Here is a 17602-nt window from a genome sequence, read left to right on the forward strand (position 1 = left end):
GAAATTCGTACCAAAACCCGATTACTCATTCACCCCCGAGTTCGGATATATAATTGGTTTTGGAATCCGACCTCAATTTGAGGTCTAAATCCTCAAATGTCGAAATCCCTAATTTCTACCCAAAAATCTCCAACACGAAAACCATTGATTCTAGGTTGAAATCTTGTAAAATGAAGTGAAAGATTGAAAGAAGCTAGTTAAAAATTACTTACCTATAATTTGGGGAAGAATAAGTCTTTGGAAAATCGCCTCTTGTGTTTTAGGTTTGAAAATTTGAAGAATGAATGAAAAATCTCGTCAAAAAGTCATTTTGATCAGTTGAAGGTGTCGCATATGCGACCTGGGGTTCGCAAATGTGAGCCCCACAAATGCGAAGAACCTATCGCAAATACGAAGGTCTCCCCATTCCTGCTTTCATCGCAAATGCGAGCCTGACCTTCTGCAATTGTGACCAATTGATCGCAATTGCGATCCCTGCTATTCCCAGACTTCCTTTGCAAATGCGAAGGAAAGTTCGCAATTGCGAACACTGCTAGCCCAGCTTCTCCTCGCAAATGCGCGGATTAGATCACAAATGCGGACCCCTCATAGGTCGCAATTGCGAGATCAGAGGCCTGCAACCTGTTCAGTTACACCAGCAAATTTTTCCAAGTTCAAATCACTCTGTAGCCTATCTGAAACTCACTAGAGCCCTCGGGGCTCCAAACTAAACATGCACACATGTCTTAAAACATCACACGAACTCTCTCGCGCAATCAAATCGCCAAAATAAAACCTAGAATCGCGAATTTAGCACCAAATCGAATTAAATTCTCAAGAACACTTTGAAATTTCTATTTTCTCAACCGAACGTCCGAATCACATCAAACCAAATTCTGTTTTTCATCAAATTTCACAGACTAGTCTTAAATATTATATTGAACCTACATCGGGATCCGGAACCAAAATACGGATCTGATACCAACAAGATCAGACATTAAAAATTTCTTAAAACCCATTAAATTTTCAGACTCTCAATTTTCAACAAAAATTTATAACTCGAGCTAGAGACCTCTGATTCCGATTCCGGGCATATGCCAGGTCCCATATTTTGATACGGACCTACTAGGACTGTCAAAATACAAATCCGGATTCATTTACCAAAAATATTGACCGAAGTTACCTCAAATGATGTTTTTAAGAAAAAATCCTTATTTTTTGTCAACTTTCAACAAAAAATCTTTCGGAAACATGTTCAGACTGCGCACGCAAACCGATGAGGGATAAAATGAGATTTTTAAGGCCTCGGAACATGGAATTTGATTTTAATTCATAAGATGACCTATCGGTTCATCACATTCTCCATCTCTAGAACAATCGTTCGTCCTCGAACGGACATAGAAAAGTACCTGGGCTAGTAAAAAGGTGGGGATATGTAATTCGCATGTCCGACGGGACTCCCAAGTCGCCTTCTCGACCAACTGACCCCGCCACTAAACCTTTACTAATGCAATGTTCTTTGACCTCAGCTTTTGTCACACCTCCTTTTTCTACCCTGGGGAGGAGTATAAGGGAGTTTTTCCAATTAAAGTGACATTATTCGAAATGGAATTATTTTATTTATTTTTCATCGCCACTTGGAATATTTATTATTGTGTCCCAAATCACCGGTTTATTTAAAATTCAAAATAGAGGAAATTTTTGACTTTATTTAAAAGTCTGCGAACCAGAAATTCTAGATAAGGAATTCTGTTAACCCGGGAGAAGGTGTTAGGCATTCTCGGGTTCAGTGGTTCTAGCACGGTCGCTTATACTATTAATAATTGGCCTATTATCTGATTTACTATAGGTTTTAAACCTATTGTGTACTTTTAACTTTATAACCGCTTTTAATTATTTATGGAATTATTCTAGAACAAGTCACGATATCGTACACTTGCGTTTTGGTACACACTGCAAATCGCGCCACATGAAATGCACCCGCAATTTACAACATATTTATTCTATTATTATTATTAGAAGTTGTGGTCGGGTCACTTGAAATGCACACCCGATTGGGATTAACGTATCATGACCATGTCATGGGAACCATACTCATAGTCACGATGATTTACTAATCGCGCCTAAAGCAAGCTAGGATGTTCTTGAATTTCTTAATTTTCTAGAGTTCGAGATTAACTAGTTTAATCATCTTCCAAAGCTAGAAGAGTTCGAATGATTCATCAATTTGTAAGCAATAGGCTCACCTATAAAGCTACTGAGAATGAGCCAAAACTGAAGTGAAATAAGTGGGCCTATGCAGTGTCGTCTTGGTCCAAAAAACATTGAAAGACTTTTGTTAAGCTCTAGATCTAGACCATTTTATTTTTGGCACCTACTATTTACAACATGACCAATTTTGCCACAATTATCCCTTTACTTATTTTATGGCCATAGCTAAATATTGTCAAAATATACAATAATACAATTGTCTATCTCTAGTAAAGCATGGCAAGGTAGTAACAGTGAAGGGAAAAAAGGGATAAAATACAAAGAGATAGAGGATAAATTATACATTAACTCAAATAATAAATAAAGTAAAGCAAACCAAGGATTAACGATAAAGTGTGAATTAGAACAAAATGACGGATCTTTTATATAAATGAATATGAATACAACGATGTAAGCTCAACGAGAGAACTCGAACAAGCCAGAAATTACAAGTCTATAGATGCCCCTCTTTGACTGGAAACACGATGAGTTTTCAGATAAAGAACAACGAGACAGATTTTTTGACCCTACCCTTATTTAGAGAGACCAAAAACTAAGAGAAAGGAGAATATGACCGAGCTCTGGTATCTGAGCTGCCTACATATCCTTGGCTATAAAGGAATCAGGCCATGTGTAGTTCAGAAGTGAATAAGGTGATGGAGTGTGTGAAGAGGATGAGAGAGTCGAGTGAGGTTCCATCCGAGGCTCCGGTCCGCGGTCATGTTATTACATCAAAATCAAAAATAAAAAAGACTAAATAAGCCTATCAGCTATGAGTTACAAAATTCCTATCTATGAGTCTTCTGAAGCTTGATCTTGAGTCTTGGTTGGTTCTTCATGCAGACTCTGATCTGGATCTTGATGCTTGTTAGCTGCAGGTGTTGGTTCATTCCTTTTTCAACTTCTCGGATCAAGGTGGGATATGCAAAGCTTGTGACTTCAATCACGTCTTGAACAGTCCACATCTTTTCTCCGCTTCTGCACTTTGAGTTCACTTCTTTTTCTTTTTCTTATTTTTTTCTTTTATTCTGGATTTAGACTCCTTCTTTTGGTCGTCTCGAACCCTGTGCCTCGAGGTAAAACCTGCTCAGACATCAAAACAAACAAACGAACGAAATTTTTCTGCCCCAGCTTTCACTAGGAAAATTTCGTGAGTTATTGTAACAAAATTCTAAACTACTTCTTTATTGAAAGCAATAAAAGTCAGGATGGTGTATCCTTGGGGAAAAGAGATTATAGAGTGGAGACCCTATATCTAAAATGAAATCAACTAGGGATTGGAGGCCCTAAGTTGGAAAGATCACCAGCTTATGCTGGCATCAACTAAGGAGTGTGACCATATGTTGGAAAAGATTACTAGGTTATGTTGGCATCAACTAGAGAGTGGTGACCCTATGTTAGAAAAGATTACCAGGTTATGTTAGCATCAGCTAGGGAGTGGGACCTTATGTTGGAAAATATTACCAGGTTATGCTGGCATCAACTAGGGAATGAGACCCTATTTTGGAAGAGAAGACTAGGGAGTGGAGACCCTATGTCTAAAACGAACCAAGAAGATTTTTGTTTTTGTTTTTGTTTTTTTTTTCTTTTTTTTTTTAGAAAAATCATCATTGTTTTTTCTTTTGAGAAAATCATTCTTTTAAACAAATTACTCCAACGTTTTTTTAATCGAGACATCTTCTTTTCTCTTTTTTTTATTTCTAATTTCCTAGGAGAATATTCATCAGACTAGGTTTTTATATCTTAGGAGAAAAATTCATCAGACTAAGACATCTATCCTAGGAGGAAGTTTATCAGACTAGGTTTTCTAATTTATTATCTTAGGAGAAAGATTCATCATACTAAGATTTCTATCCTAGGAGAAAGTTCATCAGACTAGGTCTTCTATCTTAGGAGAAAAATTCATCAGACTAAGATTTTGATCCTAGGAAAAAGTTCATCAGACTAGGTCTTTTTTTTGGCATCTTAGGAGAATGATTTATCAAACTAAGATTTCTATCCTAGGAGAAAGTTCATCAGACTAGGTCTTCTATCTTAGGAGAAAAATTTATCAGACTAAGATTTTGATCCTAGGAGAAAGATTCATTAGACTAAGATTTTGATCCTAGGAGAAAGTTCATCAGACTAGGTCTTCTATCTTAGGAGAAAGATTCATCAGACTATGATTTTGATTGGAAGGAAAATGCATCAGACTAGGACTTTTTATCCTAGGAGAAAAAAATGTGAAGATCAATCGCAAGATTTTATACACAATAGCAAGACAAGTAAAAGATTTGAAAAACTTCCCTTTGTCAGTTCTTCTCTTATTTTCTTTTCTTCTCATTTTTTTTTTGTTTTTTTCTCTCTTTTTTTAACCATTTTTCTTGCACTGCTTTGTTCCTATTTCACACAAAGAAAAATTTGTCAATTTTAAAAATGGTGGTCAGTTTGTGACCTTGAGTCTGGGACAGCTTGATTTCTGCTCAATCAGCTTGAGCCGGTTTCAAGAGACTCTTGCTCTGCATCAACCCTAATTGTTTCACACCCTGTACCATTGTATGTGTGGCTCAATCAGCCTTATCCCAACTGGAGATCTTTGTTTAGGTGACCTTTTCTGATATCTTGAATGACTTCCTATTTTTTGAGCAATTTGTTTGTAAGAGAGAATCACCAGTTATCTTTGCTTGCGCCAGATAGGCTGACAAGAGTCTTTTGGGGAAGCCTTTGCATGAATCCTCAAGGCACGTTGACAGTAACAATCGAGTGTGCCGACCAAATTCACTTTGTGCAACTGAAAATCTGGTAGCTGATTTTGAAATCTTTTCTTGCTTGTTTTGAGAAGAACTGACTCAGAGTGAAATACATAATGATGCCAAGAAACAGGTATTAACAAGAAATGCCCCTGTCGGATGAACAAAAGGAAGTGTTTTTTTTTCAACAAGTAGCCTTAATGATCATGACATGCATTTTGGACTCAACGACCTAATCTATCAAACTAATCAAATTTTCCCTTTTACCATTCTTATGATCTTTGAAGTCGGGCTTGTTCGTGCCAATCCTTTATATCAGTTTCACGACTCATTTTTGACTAGTGGTACCCCGAGGGGTTTTAACCAACAAGTCTCTCTCATTTATTTTCTCTACTTACCGTCGCCTTACAGTGCCCGTGAAAGTTTTCACTAGCAAGACTCTCTCATTTTATTTTTCTCTCTCTTTTTTTCTGTTGCTTTGCTTCCTTGTGTGAGCAACTGATAGTGTTCTGTGTCGTTTGACAACCGTTGCTCATTGCATGCCTCTCTTCGCATTCTTGAAGGCATATCGGCAGGTCTTTATTTTGAAGGATTTTGGATAGGTTTGGAAAGAAAGGACGTCGTGAAGTCTCAAAATAGACTCAAAGTAAAGGGGGTTGTAAACATACAACACTTGGAATCGACTCTTTCAAAAGTGATATAAAATCCTTGCCTCAGTTTTAGCTATTGGGGATTTTTTTTTGAATTCTTATTTGGTTGGACCGAACCGTGAGGCTGCCTATGTATCCTTTTTTTTAAGGAACCAGGTCAAACATAGTTCAAACATCTGACCTAAATTATTTTTCATCTTTCTTTCTGTTTTTTTTTCTCTTTTTTTTTTTCTATCTTTTTTGTTTCTTTTTGTTTTCAAAACAAGTTGCCCCAGCTTCTATTTTGAGGGCATGTACCTTTGACAATTCTTTTCTTCTTTTCTACCCCGAAAGGGATATAAGGGAGTTTTTCCAATTAAAGTGACATTATTCGAAATAGGATTATTTTAGTTATTTTTCAGAGTCGCCACTTGGAATATTTATTATGGTGTCCCAAGTCACTGGTTTATTTAAAATCCCAAATCGAGGAAATTTTTGACTTTATTTAAAAGTCTGCGAACTAGAAATTCTAAATAAGGAATTCTGTTAACCCGGGAGAAGGTGCTAAGTATTCCCGGGTTTCGTGGTTCTAGCACGGTTGCTTATACTATTAATAATTGGCCTATTATCTAATTTACTACAGGTTTTAAACCTATTGTGTACATTTAACTTTATAACCGCTTTTATTTATTTATGGAATTATTTTTAGAACAAGTCACGATATCGTACACTTGTCGTTTTGGTACACATTGCAAACCGCGCCACATGAAATGCACCCCCGATTTACAACATGTTTATTATATTATTATTATTAGAAGTTGTGGTCGGGTCACATGAAATGCATACCCGAATGGGATTAACGTATCGTAACCATGCTACGGGAACCATACTCATAGTCACGATGAGTTACTAATTGCGCCTAGATCAAGCTACGATGTTCTTGAATTTCTTAATTTTCTAGAGTTCGAGATTAATGAGTTTTATCATCTTCCAAAGCTAGAAGAGTTCGGATGATTCATCGATTTGTAAGCAATAGGCTCACCTATAAAGTTACTGAGAATGAGCCAAAACTGAAGTGAAATAAGTGGGCCTATGCAGTGTCGTTCTTGGTCCAAAAAATGTTGAAAGCCTTTTGTTAAGCTCCAGATCTAGACCATTTTATTTTTGGCACCTACTATTTACACATGACCAATTTTGCCACATTTAGCCCTTTACTTATTTTATGGCCATAGCTAATTTAGAACAAGTCACGATATCGTACACTTGTCGTTTTGGTACACATTGCAAACCGCGCCACATGAAATGCACCCCCGATTTACAACATGTTTATTATATTATTATTATTAGAAGTTGTGGTCGGGTCACATGAAATGCATACCCGAATGGGATTAACGTATCGTAACCATGCTACGGGAACCATACTCATAGTCACGATGAGTTACTAATTGCGCCTAGATCAAGCTACGATGTTCTTGAATTTCTTAATTTTCTAGAGTTCGAGATTAATGAGTTTTATCATCTTCCAAAGCTAGAAGAGTTCGGATGATTCATCGATTTGTAAGCAATAGGCTCACCTATAAAGTTACTGAGAATGAGCCAAAACTGAAGTGAAATAAGTGGGCCTATGCAGTGTCGTTCTTGGTCCAAAAAATGTTGAAAGCCTTTTGTTAAGCTCCAGATCTAGACCATTTTATTTTTGGCACCTACTATTTACACATGACCAATTTTGCCACATTTAGCCCTTTACTTATTTTATGGCCATAGCTAATTTAGAACAAGTCACGATATCGTACACTTGTCGTTTCTCTAGTAAAGCATGGCAAGGTAGTAACAGTGAAGGAAAAAGGGATAAAATACAAAGAGTTGGAGGATAAATTATACATTAACTCAAATAATAAATAAAGTAAAGCAACCAAGGATTAATGACAAAGTGTGAATTAGAACAAAATGACGGACCTTTTATATAAATGAATATGAATACAACGATGTAAGCTCGACGAGAGAACTCGAACAAGCCGGACCAGGCATGGAGAACTTCGCCGGTGACTCCAATTGGAACCGACGACTGAAGCTCGACGAACTCATCCTCAACTCAACCTCTCGTTACCCTTTAATGTTGCTGTTTTTATGTCAAAAGAAGGGCTGTTTTGAGGCATGTTTGGGCTGATTCTTAAAATGTTTCCATGGAGTTTTCGTTTGGAATGTTGGAGGTATTTTCGAGCTGGTTTTTCTGGGTTTAAGTGGCGGAAACAGGGGCTATTCGTGTGATGTTTTGGAGTGGTTTTTCAGCTGTAGCTGGAATTGGGGGGTTTTGGGGGTTGTTTTACAGCTGGTTTTAGCTGAGTTTTGGGGCTGGAGTTTATATAGATTTAAGGCTAGGTTGGTGGCTCATTTTGAGGTATTTTGGGGCTCGTTTTATAGGTTGTTTTCAGCTGATTCGCTGCTATCTTTGGTGTTGTTGCGGTTGTTTTTTGGAAATTTTTTGTTCTCAGTTATTTTGCTATGTTTTTGTACCTGTTTTGCTGCATTTTTCAGCTATAAATGGTGGTGTTTTGGATGGTTTTAAGTTGGGATTTCATGGCTGGAATTTCATATAGTAAGAAGGAAGTTTCAGATTGGCTTTGTGGTGTGAAGATGATGATGAACTAATGAGGAAGAGGAGGCGTTGTTGCTTTTTTGAAGAGAGGTTTTCGACGGGGAATGGGGGTCAGGCTTTTATTTTTTTAGATCCCCCAAAATGGGGTGGCTGCTCGTTCTCCTTTTTTCAAGGTGCTGCGCCAGCCTTTTTTTGTTACTCTAGGGTTTTGTTTTATTTCTCTTGTGTGTGTTATTTATATTGAATGAGTGTGCTTGGGGAATAAGAAATGAGTAGCGTGTGGGGCCCTCTGTCAAAACAGTTCCTAAAAAGAAATATTCTTTATGCCAAAATGTGGGTGTGAATGGAGTGAGGTTAAAACAAAAGAGTGCATGTGGATAAAAAAAAAAATCAAAATCAAAATAAAAGAAAATAAGTGCAAAGTGTGTGGAACGTGATTGTGGGAAAGTAAGGGAAAACAAGTGCACAATGAATAATTTGTGGGCAAAGGTTATCTGAATGTGTAATGTAAAATAAACTAAAAGAAGTGGTCCTAAGTGAATGGCCACATGAAAGAGATAAGGATTTTTGTCTTGTTTTTCAATTGTTTAATAAAAAATACAAAGATATTTTAGCTAAATAAATTCAAATACTACAACTAACTACAACTATTGAAAATTATTTTACTAAGCCAGACTTTCTAAGATTGGATAAAACAAATGAGATGATATTCTTTTTCTATTTTTTTTTTTTTGGGAAAGAAACAATCAAGAATGATGAAATAGGAAACTAAAAATGCTAAATTTCCATGAAATCATAATTAAGAAAACACATGTGACTATTTTTATAATTTTTAATTTTATTAAAAGTAAGATAAACTAAAAACAACTAGACAGAGAATCACTTAGCTAAAATAAATAAAATCTTTTTTGTAGTTTTTGTTTTTCAAGAAAAAATAAAGCAAAAGTATCAAAAATAGGCAAAGTAACAATATTATAACTAAAAGAAACATCTAAGAACTAAAATGGTATAAAATTTTGGGAGGGTCAGAAATTACATGTCTACAGCTTTCGAACCTGCCTGTCCAAAATATCCACTAGCTCCTCAATATAAGATAGATCCTTGTCCAACTGGACTGAACTGAAATCCAACACGTGAGACGGATCACCGTGATATTTCCGGAGCATAGAAATATGGAATACCGAATGAACTCCTGCTAGACTGGGAGGCAAGACAAGCTCATAAGCAAACTCCCCAACGCACCACAACACCTCAAAAGGACCAATAAACCTTGGGCTCAGCTTGCCCTTCGTTTCGAACCTCATAATGCCTTTCATAGGCGACACCCGGAGCAAGACCTTCCCCCCGACCATAAATGCCACATCACCGGTCTAACTCAAGGTCATGGACAGGGTAGTTCTTTTCATGCACCTTCAATTGTCTGGACGCGTAGGCAATCACCCTACGGTTCTGCATCAACACCGCGTCGAGGCCAACTTGCGATGCATCATAATACATTATATAAGACCCCAAACCTGACGGCATTACCAATACTAAGGCTGTAGCCAAAGCTGTCTTGAGCTCCTGAAAGCTCTCCTCACAATCTTCCGTCCACCTAAACGGAGCACCCTTCTAGGTCAGCCTGGTCATGGGTGATGCAATAGATGAGAATCCCTCAACAAAATCGACTATAATAGCCTGCCAAACTAGTAAAACTCTGGATCTCTGTAGCCAAGGATGGTCTGGGCCAACTCTACACTGCTTCCACTTTCTTCGGATCCACCTTGATCCCTTCACTCGATACCACATGACCCAAGAATGCCACAAAATCTAACCAGAACTCACATTTTGAGAACTTGGCATATAATTTCTTTTATTTCAAGGTCTGAAGTACTATCCTCCGGTGCTGCTCATGATCTTCCCGACTCTGAGAGTACATTAGAATGTCGTCAATAAAGACAATGACGAATTTATCAACATAAGGCCGAAATACACTATGTATCAAATGGATAAATATTGCTGGGACGTTGGTCAGACCAAATGACATGACAAGGAACTCGTAATGACCATACCGAGTCCTAAAAGTAGTCTTCGAGATATCTAGCTCCCAAATCTTCAACTGATGATAACCTAAACGCAAATCAATCTTGGAAAACACTCGAGCACCCTATAACTGATCAAATAGGTCATCAATACGAGGCAAAGGATACTGGTTCTTCACTGTAACCTTGTTCAATTGGCGATAATCGATGCACATACATATAGAACCATCCATTTTCTTCACAAACAAGAGAGGAGCACCCCAAGGTGACACACTGGGCCGAATGAAGCCCTTATCAAGCAATTCTTATAATTGTTCCTTCAACTCCTTCAACTCAGGAGAAGCCATAGGGTAAGGAGGAATAGAGATGGGCTGAGTGCCTGGCAACAAATCAATGCAAAAGTCAATATATCTGTGGGGCGGCATGCCAGAAGATCAGCTGGATACACATCAAGGAAATCCCTCACTACTAGAACTGTGTCAACTATAAGGTTATCAATACTAACATCTGTCACATAAGCTAGATACGCGTTACACCCCTTCTTAACCATCTGCTGAGCTTTAAGAAATGAAATGACTCTTCTAGGAGTATAATCTAAGGTACCCCTCCACTCTAATTGCGGTAAACCTGGCATAGCCAACGTCACGGTCTTGGCATGACAATCAAGAATAGCATAATGGGGCGACAACCAGTCCATACCCAAGATAACATCAAAATCTACCATGCTGAGCAATAATAAATAGGCCCTGGTCTCAAAACCTCTAAGAATAATCAAACATGACCGATAAACGCGGTTCACAACAAAAGAATCTCCCATGGGAGTATACATATAAACAGGGAAACTCAAAGAATCCTGAGATACGCCCAAATGTGGGGCAAAATAAGAGGACACATCGGAATAAGTGGAGCTTGGATAGAATAGAACTGATGCATCTTTATGACAGACTCGAACAATACCTGTGATGACAGAATCAGAAACAACGGCCTCTATACGAGGAGGAAGAGCATAGTATCTGGACTGTCTCCCACTCTAGGGCAACCTCAACCTCCCCGATCTCCACCTCTAACTGACAGAGCAGGTGGAGTGGCAGTTGGTGCGGTAATCATAGCCTAAGAACCCTGTGGAACACGCTGTGGCTGAGAAGTCTTTGGAGGTTCACCCTCCTAAGATTGGGGCAATCCCTCACCGTATGGCGAGTGCCGCCACACTCAAACCAAGCTCTGGGAGGACATGTCGGTTGTGGCTGACTCGGACCAAGTCTGCTAGACTGACCATTGAAAGCACCACGTGCAGGAGGCACACTAGATATTGGAGGTGCATAATAAGGCTCCTGATGTCTAGGAGGAGTTGGAATACCACTGGCTGCTGGAAGAGCTGAATGAACGGGGCGGTTCACATAACCTCTGCCATAACGAACTGTAGCTAGGGCACGAACACCAGAATAATGGCCCGACTCTCGAGACCTCTTAGCCTTTCTCTCTCCTCCAAATCCCAAGCAAGCATGCCCTCTATTCTCCTAGTAATACTCACCACATGCTGATACACAATGCGGGCATGTGATTTTTGACCTATACGAAATACTCCTATAAAATCCCAAGGAAATAGATTTTCTGTTAATTTTTTGCCATTTTTTAGGAAGTTTTATTTGCATTTCTGTGTATGTTTAATTTTTATTTAAATTATGAAAAATATCAAAAATATCATGCCTGGAATTTAGGATTTGTTTTTACCCTTTTTAGAATTAATCAGTAATTATTTATTTTATAGAAATTTAAAAATCACAAAAAAGCTCATTTTACATTTTGTCTTTTAATTTTTAGTTTATTGATTTTTCTCTTTTAATTTAGAATTAAGTGATGTTTATAATTTTTATAATTAGTTACATAGTTTAATCTCACATTTTAGATAATTTAAGATTTTTAATTATTAGAAATTATAATTTAAAAAAAAGGAAGAAAAAAAGAGAAAAGAAAAGGGGAAATAAGAGTTTGATTTTTTCTGAAATTGGGCTAATTTAACCCAAACCATGCCTAGATTCGTTACCCACAACCTAGGCCCCAAACAATTATACCAGGTTCAGCCTTGCCCTGCACCAAACGACCCCGTTTGATCATCCTCTAATTCCAGCCGCTGGATTTCCTTGATCTAACGGCTTGCAACCCCTACCTAAAACCCATGTAACTGTCTGAACGGAGACAAACCCTCCCCATTTTGAAACCCCTCACTTTGTCTCTAACCTAAACCAAGAGCAACCCTAGCCGCCCTCATACTCCACACCGCCTCCACCACAAACCACCACCGGAAATCGCCTCACGGCGGTTCCGGTGGTCCAAAACTCCCCAAATTAACACCCCAGCTTCCCCTTCATCTCCTCATTACGAATCCCCAACCCGTTCCCTTCGAATCATGGCCGAGTTCTTCGAATCTTAGATCGAAGAATCCAGTCAGAACCCTAGCCATTCCAAATCACTCCAAACTCACACTCTATAATCCTTACCCGTCTCTAAACCTTAAATTACCCTTATCCCCTTTCCAAATCGGCCCCAATTTGGCCAATTTTTAGATCTTAGATTCAGAAACCCTAGAAGACCTATGCCTGAGTCGATTACGGGGTTTTAATGGCTCTATTCTACATGAGTCGACTGCTTTTAATGACAACAGTTGACTCATGTGGATTGGACCTATTGTTCGAGTTGCCTGACTCCGACCAAGTCCTCCGTTTCAAGTTGGTTCGATTATGGGTATATTTCTGAGTTTGTTCTTTATACCTCCTTTTCCTTTTTTCTTTTCTCCTGGCCATCCTCTTCTCCGTTCCTTTGATTGATTCTTCATGGTTTGGTCTAGCTGCAATTGCATGTTCTAGGTTTCTTGTTCTGCATTGTTGTCATTAGGAACTAATCATTCTAGTTTAGGTTTTATTTTAGTGTAGTTTGTTATTTACTTAGTTTCCCACATGATTTCATTTTGCTCTTCTGATTTCTTTTTCTCTCCCTTAATTACATTCCTCATTAGTAGCACGTCTAGGTTTAATTTTAGATTTCATTCACATGTTTAGTTGTCTATTTGTTTTTGATTGGTTAAAAGCATTGCATGAGTTTGAATTAGTCACTACTGTTTTCCTTTGTTGTCTTCTTGTTATCTCTTTTTCTTTTTCTATTTTTTTAGACTCCATGATTCAGTCTTTAGTTTAGAGAACATCTTCCTTTATGAAATAATTTAGATTTTAGTTCTAGGTGGCAGCCTTATGGTTCTTCTAGGCTTTTTGATTTATATTTCTGATTTTCTTAGGTTTGCTTGTGTTGGTCCTAATCTGAAAATCATTCGAAACTTTAGGGCCCTATTTGAATTGAAAAAGTTTAGGTTAAAGCTGAAATAATCAGTAACCTAAAGGGTATAAAAGGGGTTTCTATTTAAGCTAAAATCAGAAGTTTCTAGAAAATGTACAATTGTCCTAGTTGTTAGGAAAAGATTGTGAAATATAGGACATCTGTACCATGGGCTGTAAAAAAGGACAATACTATTATTCCCTATGATGAGGAATATGTCAAAAGATACTCTCCCTAGGTAGCCTATATTTGTAGTTTTCCCCATTCTAAAAGGGAATGAACAAGGAATAGTATTATTCTCTGCAGAAAAAATTCCTCTCTTCTCTGAATTTCAAATTTAAGGAAAAGCTCAGAAAAAACTTCCAAAAAAAGAGAAACTTCTCCTTTGTTAACAAGCTAAAAATGAGTTGAGGTGAAGAGTTTTTCCTAAGAGTGTTTACTTGGGATTTCTGTATATTTTCAAGTGTTGGTTTGATTTTGAAATTCTGGGACTCTTTGGGTTTGTTGAAGTTGTGTTGTTCATTGTTGTTGTTTTCTATTTTTTTGAAATTCCTCCAACAGTCATATCTTTACTATTAGCTGTTACTTAACTGCTGTTTCAAGGTACATATGACCCTTTTCCTTGTTTGATTGCTTTTTAATTGAAACTTCAAATGAATATGAGCTGTTTCCTTTTGTTTGACATTGTTTGTATATGCTTGTTAAGTTTTACATGTTGAAACTACAGTAGTGCTAAAGCTTTTCTTTCTCAGAATGCATAAGTTTTCTTTACTTCTAATGTATGTCATAATGTCTTGTTTTCTTTGTTAGACTTTAGTATTAATTATCTCCTGCTAGTATGCATTTCTGTTTCTTCTTGCACTGATTAAACAATATGTCCAACTCCCCTCCTTAAAACTAGGTTTGTCCATTGAGCCTGACCCTTACATGGTCAGGTTCATGGACTGAACTTCCTCTTTCCTTCCCTTTGAGTTTATTCTAGTACTTCACCAAAGCAGTATGCCATGATTTTGGGCTTGAAACCTACATTGGTTCATGAGTTTAACCTTTAACATGGTTAAACCCATGAATCATAATTGTTTCTTGCATTGTGTGTTTATGTTGAGTCTGATAAATATATTAAGTTGGTATAATTAAAGGCATTTCTGTGGATCTCACCACTTCACATGATCAAATTCATAAAATCCTTAGTAGAATAGGGATGATTTGGACAGTAAGAAGCTTCAGTTGTGGTGTTTAAACAACCAGCTTGTAAGAAGCAGCTCTGTAGCTGATCATTTGCAAGTTGGTACCTTGGTTGTAAAGAGTCTAATGGCAGGAATTCAAGGCTAGAAGACATTCTCCTTTTATTTTTTTAGCTCTTCTTTCTTTCTCTTAGATGATAGCTGTGAGGGACTGGTAGGATAATATTCATTAGTTTTGAAATCTTTGTATAAAGTCTTGGACTGACAATTCTGTAAATGGACTGTTAATTTTCAATTTAAGTTTAATTATTAGTAAACTTTCAACAGTAGATTTCCCTTTTGTAATGAACATGTTTAGCATTGTACGTAAATGTAAACTGGGTTGCACTTGCAAACAAGCCCAAGTCTTGGGCTCACTTGAGCAAGTCTAACCTAGGCCATTGGGCCTGGGCAGTTGGACTTAACAGCTAGACCCAACAGTAGATGATTTTCTTTTACTAATTACAAATGCACATTTGATACATCTTGCAAATTAATGTAGTAGAATTAATTTTCAAACTTGCCTTGTGCTTCGATTTTTCTTTCAAGAATGATTTTGTTTTGGCCTCTTCACTAATTCGCATACATTGTGTAAATGGTAGATAGACCCAAATATAGATAACCATAACTGGGCCCGCCTGGTATGAGCCCCATGTGGGTAAGGATTAATTGAAGTTATGTCTTGGGCAGAGGAATATAGAGTTCTATTCCCCTGGGCCAACTCGTGAGCCCAAAGATAGCCTTAAAGCTGAATTGCCTAAATATTGGAGAAGTTGTTGGCCCATACCCTTTGTCCGAAAAAAAACGTTTAAAGCCTGCTTTGTAACCAATCGGCTTTTCTTGTTAAGTTTAAATTAGTTTAAGATAAGAATATCCTTAGATGGCCTTAATTAAATAAACTTCTTTTAAAATCTTTTTGAGGTATGTCATGCCAAATAAAACTCTTAAGCCCATGGCCCTCATATAATTAGTTAACTCTTGTAAAAAATTTGAGGTGTGCCATTTTCCCTTTAATAACCCATGGCCCTCATTAACTTAATTCAAACCTTGTAAAATTGAGGTGTGCCATCAATTGAACTCTCCATGGCCCTCGTAAATGTTGAACCTTCGTAGTTGCTATAGGCACGTTATTTAAATAATTCTTCATAGCTACGGGTACAGTTCCCGTGACGTAGTTGTGATTTTTCATTACTAAATCCGGGTGTACATTTCATGTGACCCAATTTCAATTTCTCAACAATGTTAAATAGAACGTGTCTTGAACCACGGGTGCATTTCATGTAGCATGGTTTTATACATGTTTTAAATAACGTTGAATCTTCCTAAACGGGGTTTAAATTAATTAAAAGTGGTTCTAAAGCTAAAAATGCACAATAGGTTAAAACATGTAGTCAATCAGATAATAGGCCATTTTTAACAGTTTAAGCGACCGTGCTAGAACCACGGAACCCGAAAATGCCTAACACCTTCTCCCGGGTTAACAGAATTCCTTATCTAGAATTTCTGGTTCGCAGACTTTAAAAAATAAAAATTTCCTCGATTTGGGATTTAAAATAAACCGGTGACTTGGGACACCAAATAAACTATCCCAAGTGGCGACTCTGAAGAACTTAAATAAAATAATCCTATTTCAAATAATGTCACTTTAATTGGAAAAACTCCCATATACCCCCTCGGGGTGTAAAAAAGGAGATGTGACAGCTCTGGCGACTCTGCTGGGGATCCAAACCCAGAATTTTGGTTCAGGGTTCAAGAATTCGAGCTTAGAATAACTGTTATAGTTGGCTTGTTTGTATTTGATTTTTATATGTTGAGCCTAATGTGCTAATTACTGCTTTTTACCGCTTTGATATTGTTTGGACTGTATATAAATTGCTACAAAACCCTTTTCTATCTGAGTCTTCTAAATCATCTGGGAAGTGTACACTTTGTGTAACTTCTTTTCTATTAGAGACATATCCCAATTTTTAGAACGAGGTTCAGACAAGTTGCAAAGCCGGTGAAGCTTCTGTATTCCCGGTACACTACCCCCCTCAGCTCGAGCTGTCCGCTCGGGTAAGCCAGGTCTAGAACAATACACCCAGGTTTATAAACCTAGTATAACAAAGCCTCACGCCGGATCCCTAGTAGGAACGCTTGTTTGCATCACGTGCATTTGACTTTGGAGACTCAACACAGGGGTTGGGTCTGTCTAGGACAGGTGTACCCGAAATGAAAAGACCATCTTGATGCATTCTACTTGCTCCTTTTGCATTTATTTGCTTCGAATCGCATGTTGACCGACTTTGAATGATGTAGAAAAGTTGGAAAGAGAAAAATCAATTTGAGGGCTGAGAGAGATAATTACCAGTCTTTGAAAAACCCGGTATCCAAAAAAGTACCGAAACTCTGTCAAAATTTTGAAAAAAAAGAAAGAAAAATTTGTTTCAAGAAACTGCCCGAACTACGCAAGTTTGATTCTCACCGGATGCGGGATACGTAGGCAACCCTCACCGGGTCCAACTCCGTTTTTGCTAAAATAACCCGAAAGAAACAAAATTTTTTGTTGTTTTGTCATGAATATGTTAGGTAATGGTGTTCTTGTCTAAATGACCAAAACGTCCCCAAAAGGACGCCGGAAGGTTGATTTTGCAAGAATAGCCACCTTTGGTTCCTTTTTCAAAATTTTGCCAATTAGCAAACACAACCCTAAAATCTTCTTCCATGAGGTGCCGAAGGGTCGTATTTGCAAAGGTGTTCCTTGTTTTGAAATGAAATTTTTTGAAAAATTGATAATTTTCTTTCAAAATAAATCATGATCTTTTAACCAATCACTCTAATAAATGTGCAGGATGAGCACAATTGAAAA

The 17602-nt window shown here is 37.6% G+C and overlaps 1 long non-coding RNA gene across 1 annotated transcript; it reads left to right on the forward strand.

Annotated features, from left to right (window-relative positions):
* Positions 1 to 2334: 2334 nt before the first annotated feature.
* LOC142181801 (uncharacterized) lies at positions 2335 to 8250 on the forward strand. Its single transcript, XR_012710696.1, has 2 exons — positions 2335 to 2474; positions 7412 to 8250. It is a non-coding gene; the product is annotated as an uncharacterized LOC142181801 (long non-coding RNA).
* Positions 8251 to 17602: the final 9352 nt, after the last annotated feature.

The sequence above is a fragment of the Nicotiana tabacum genome, chromosome 1, assembly GCF_000715075.1.
Source record: "Nicotiana tabacum cultivar K326 chromosome 1, ASM71507v2, whole genome shotgun sequence".
Taxonomy (NCBI): domain Eukaryota; kingdom Viridiplantae; phylum Streptophyta; class Magnoliopsida; order Solanales; family Solanaceae; genus Nicotiana; species Nicotiana tabacum.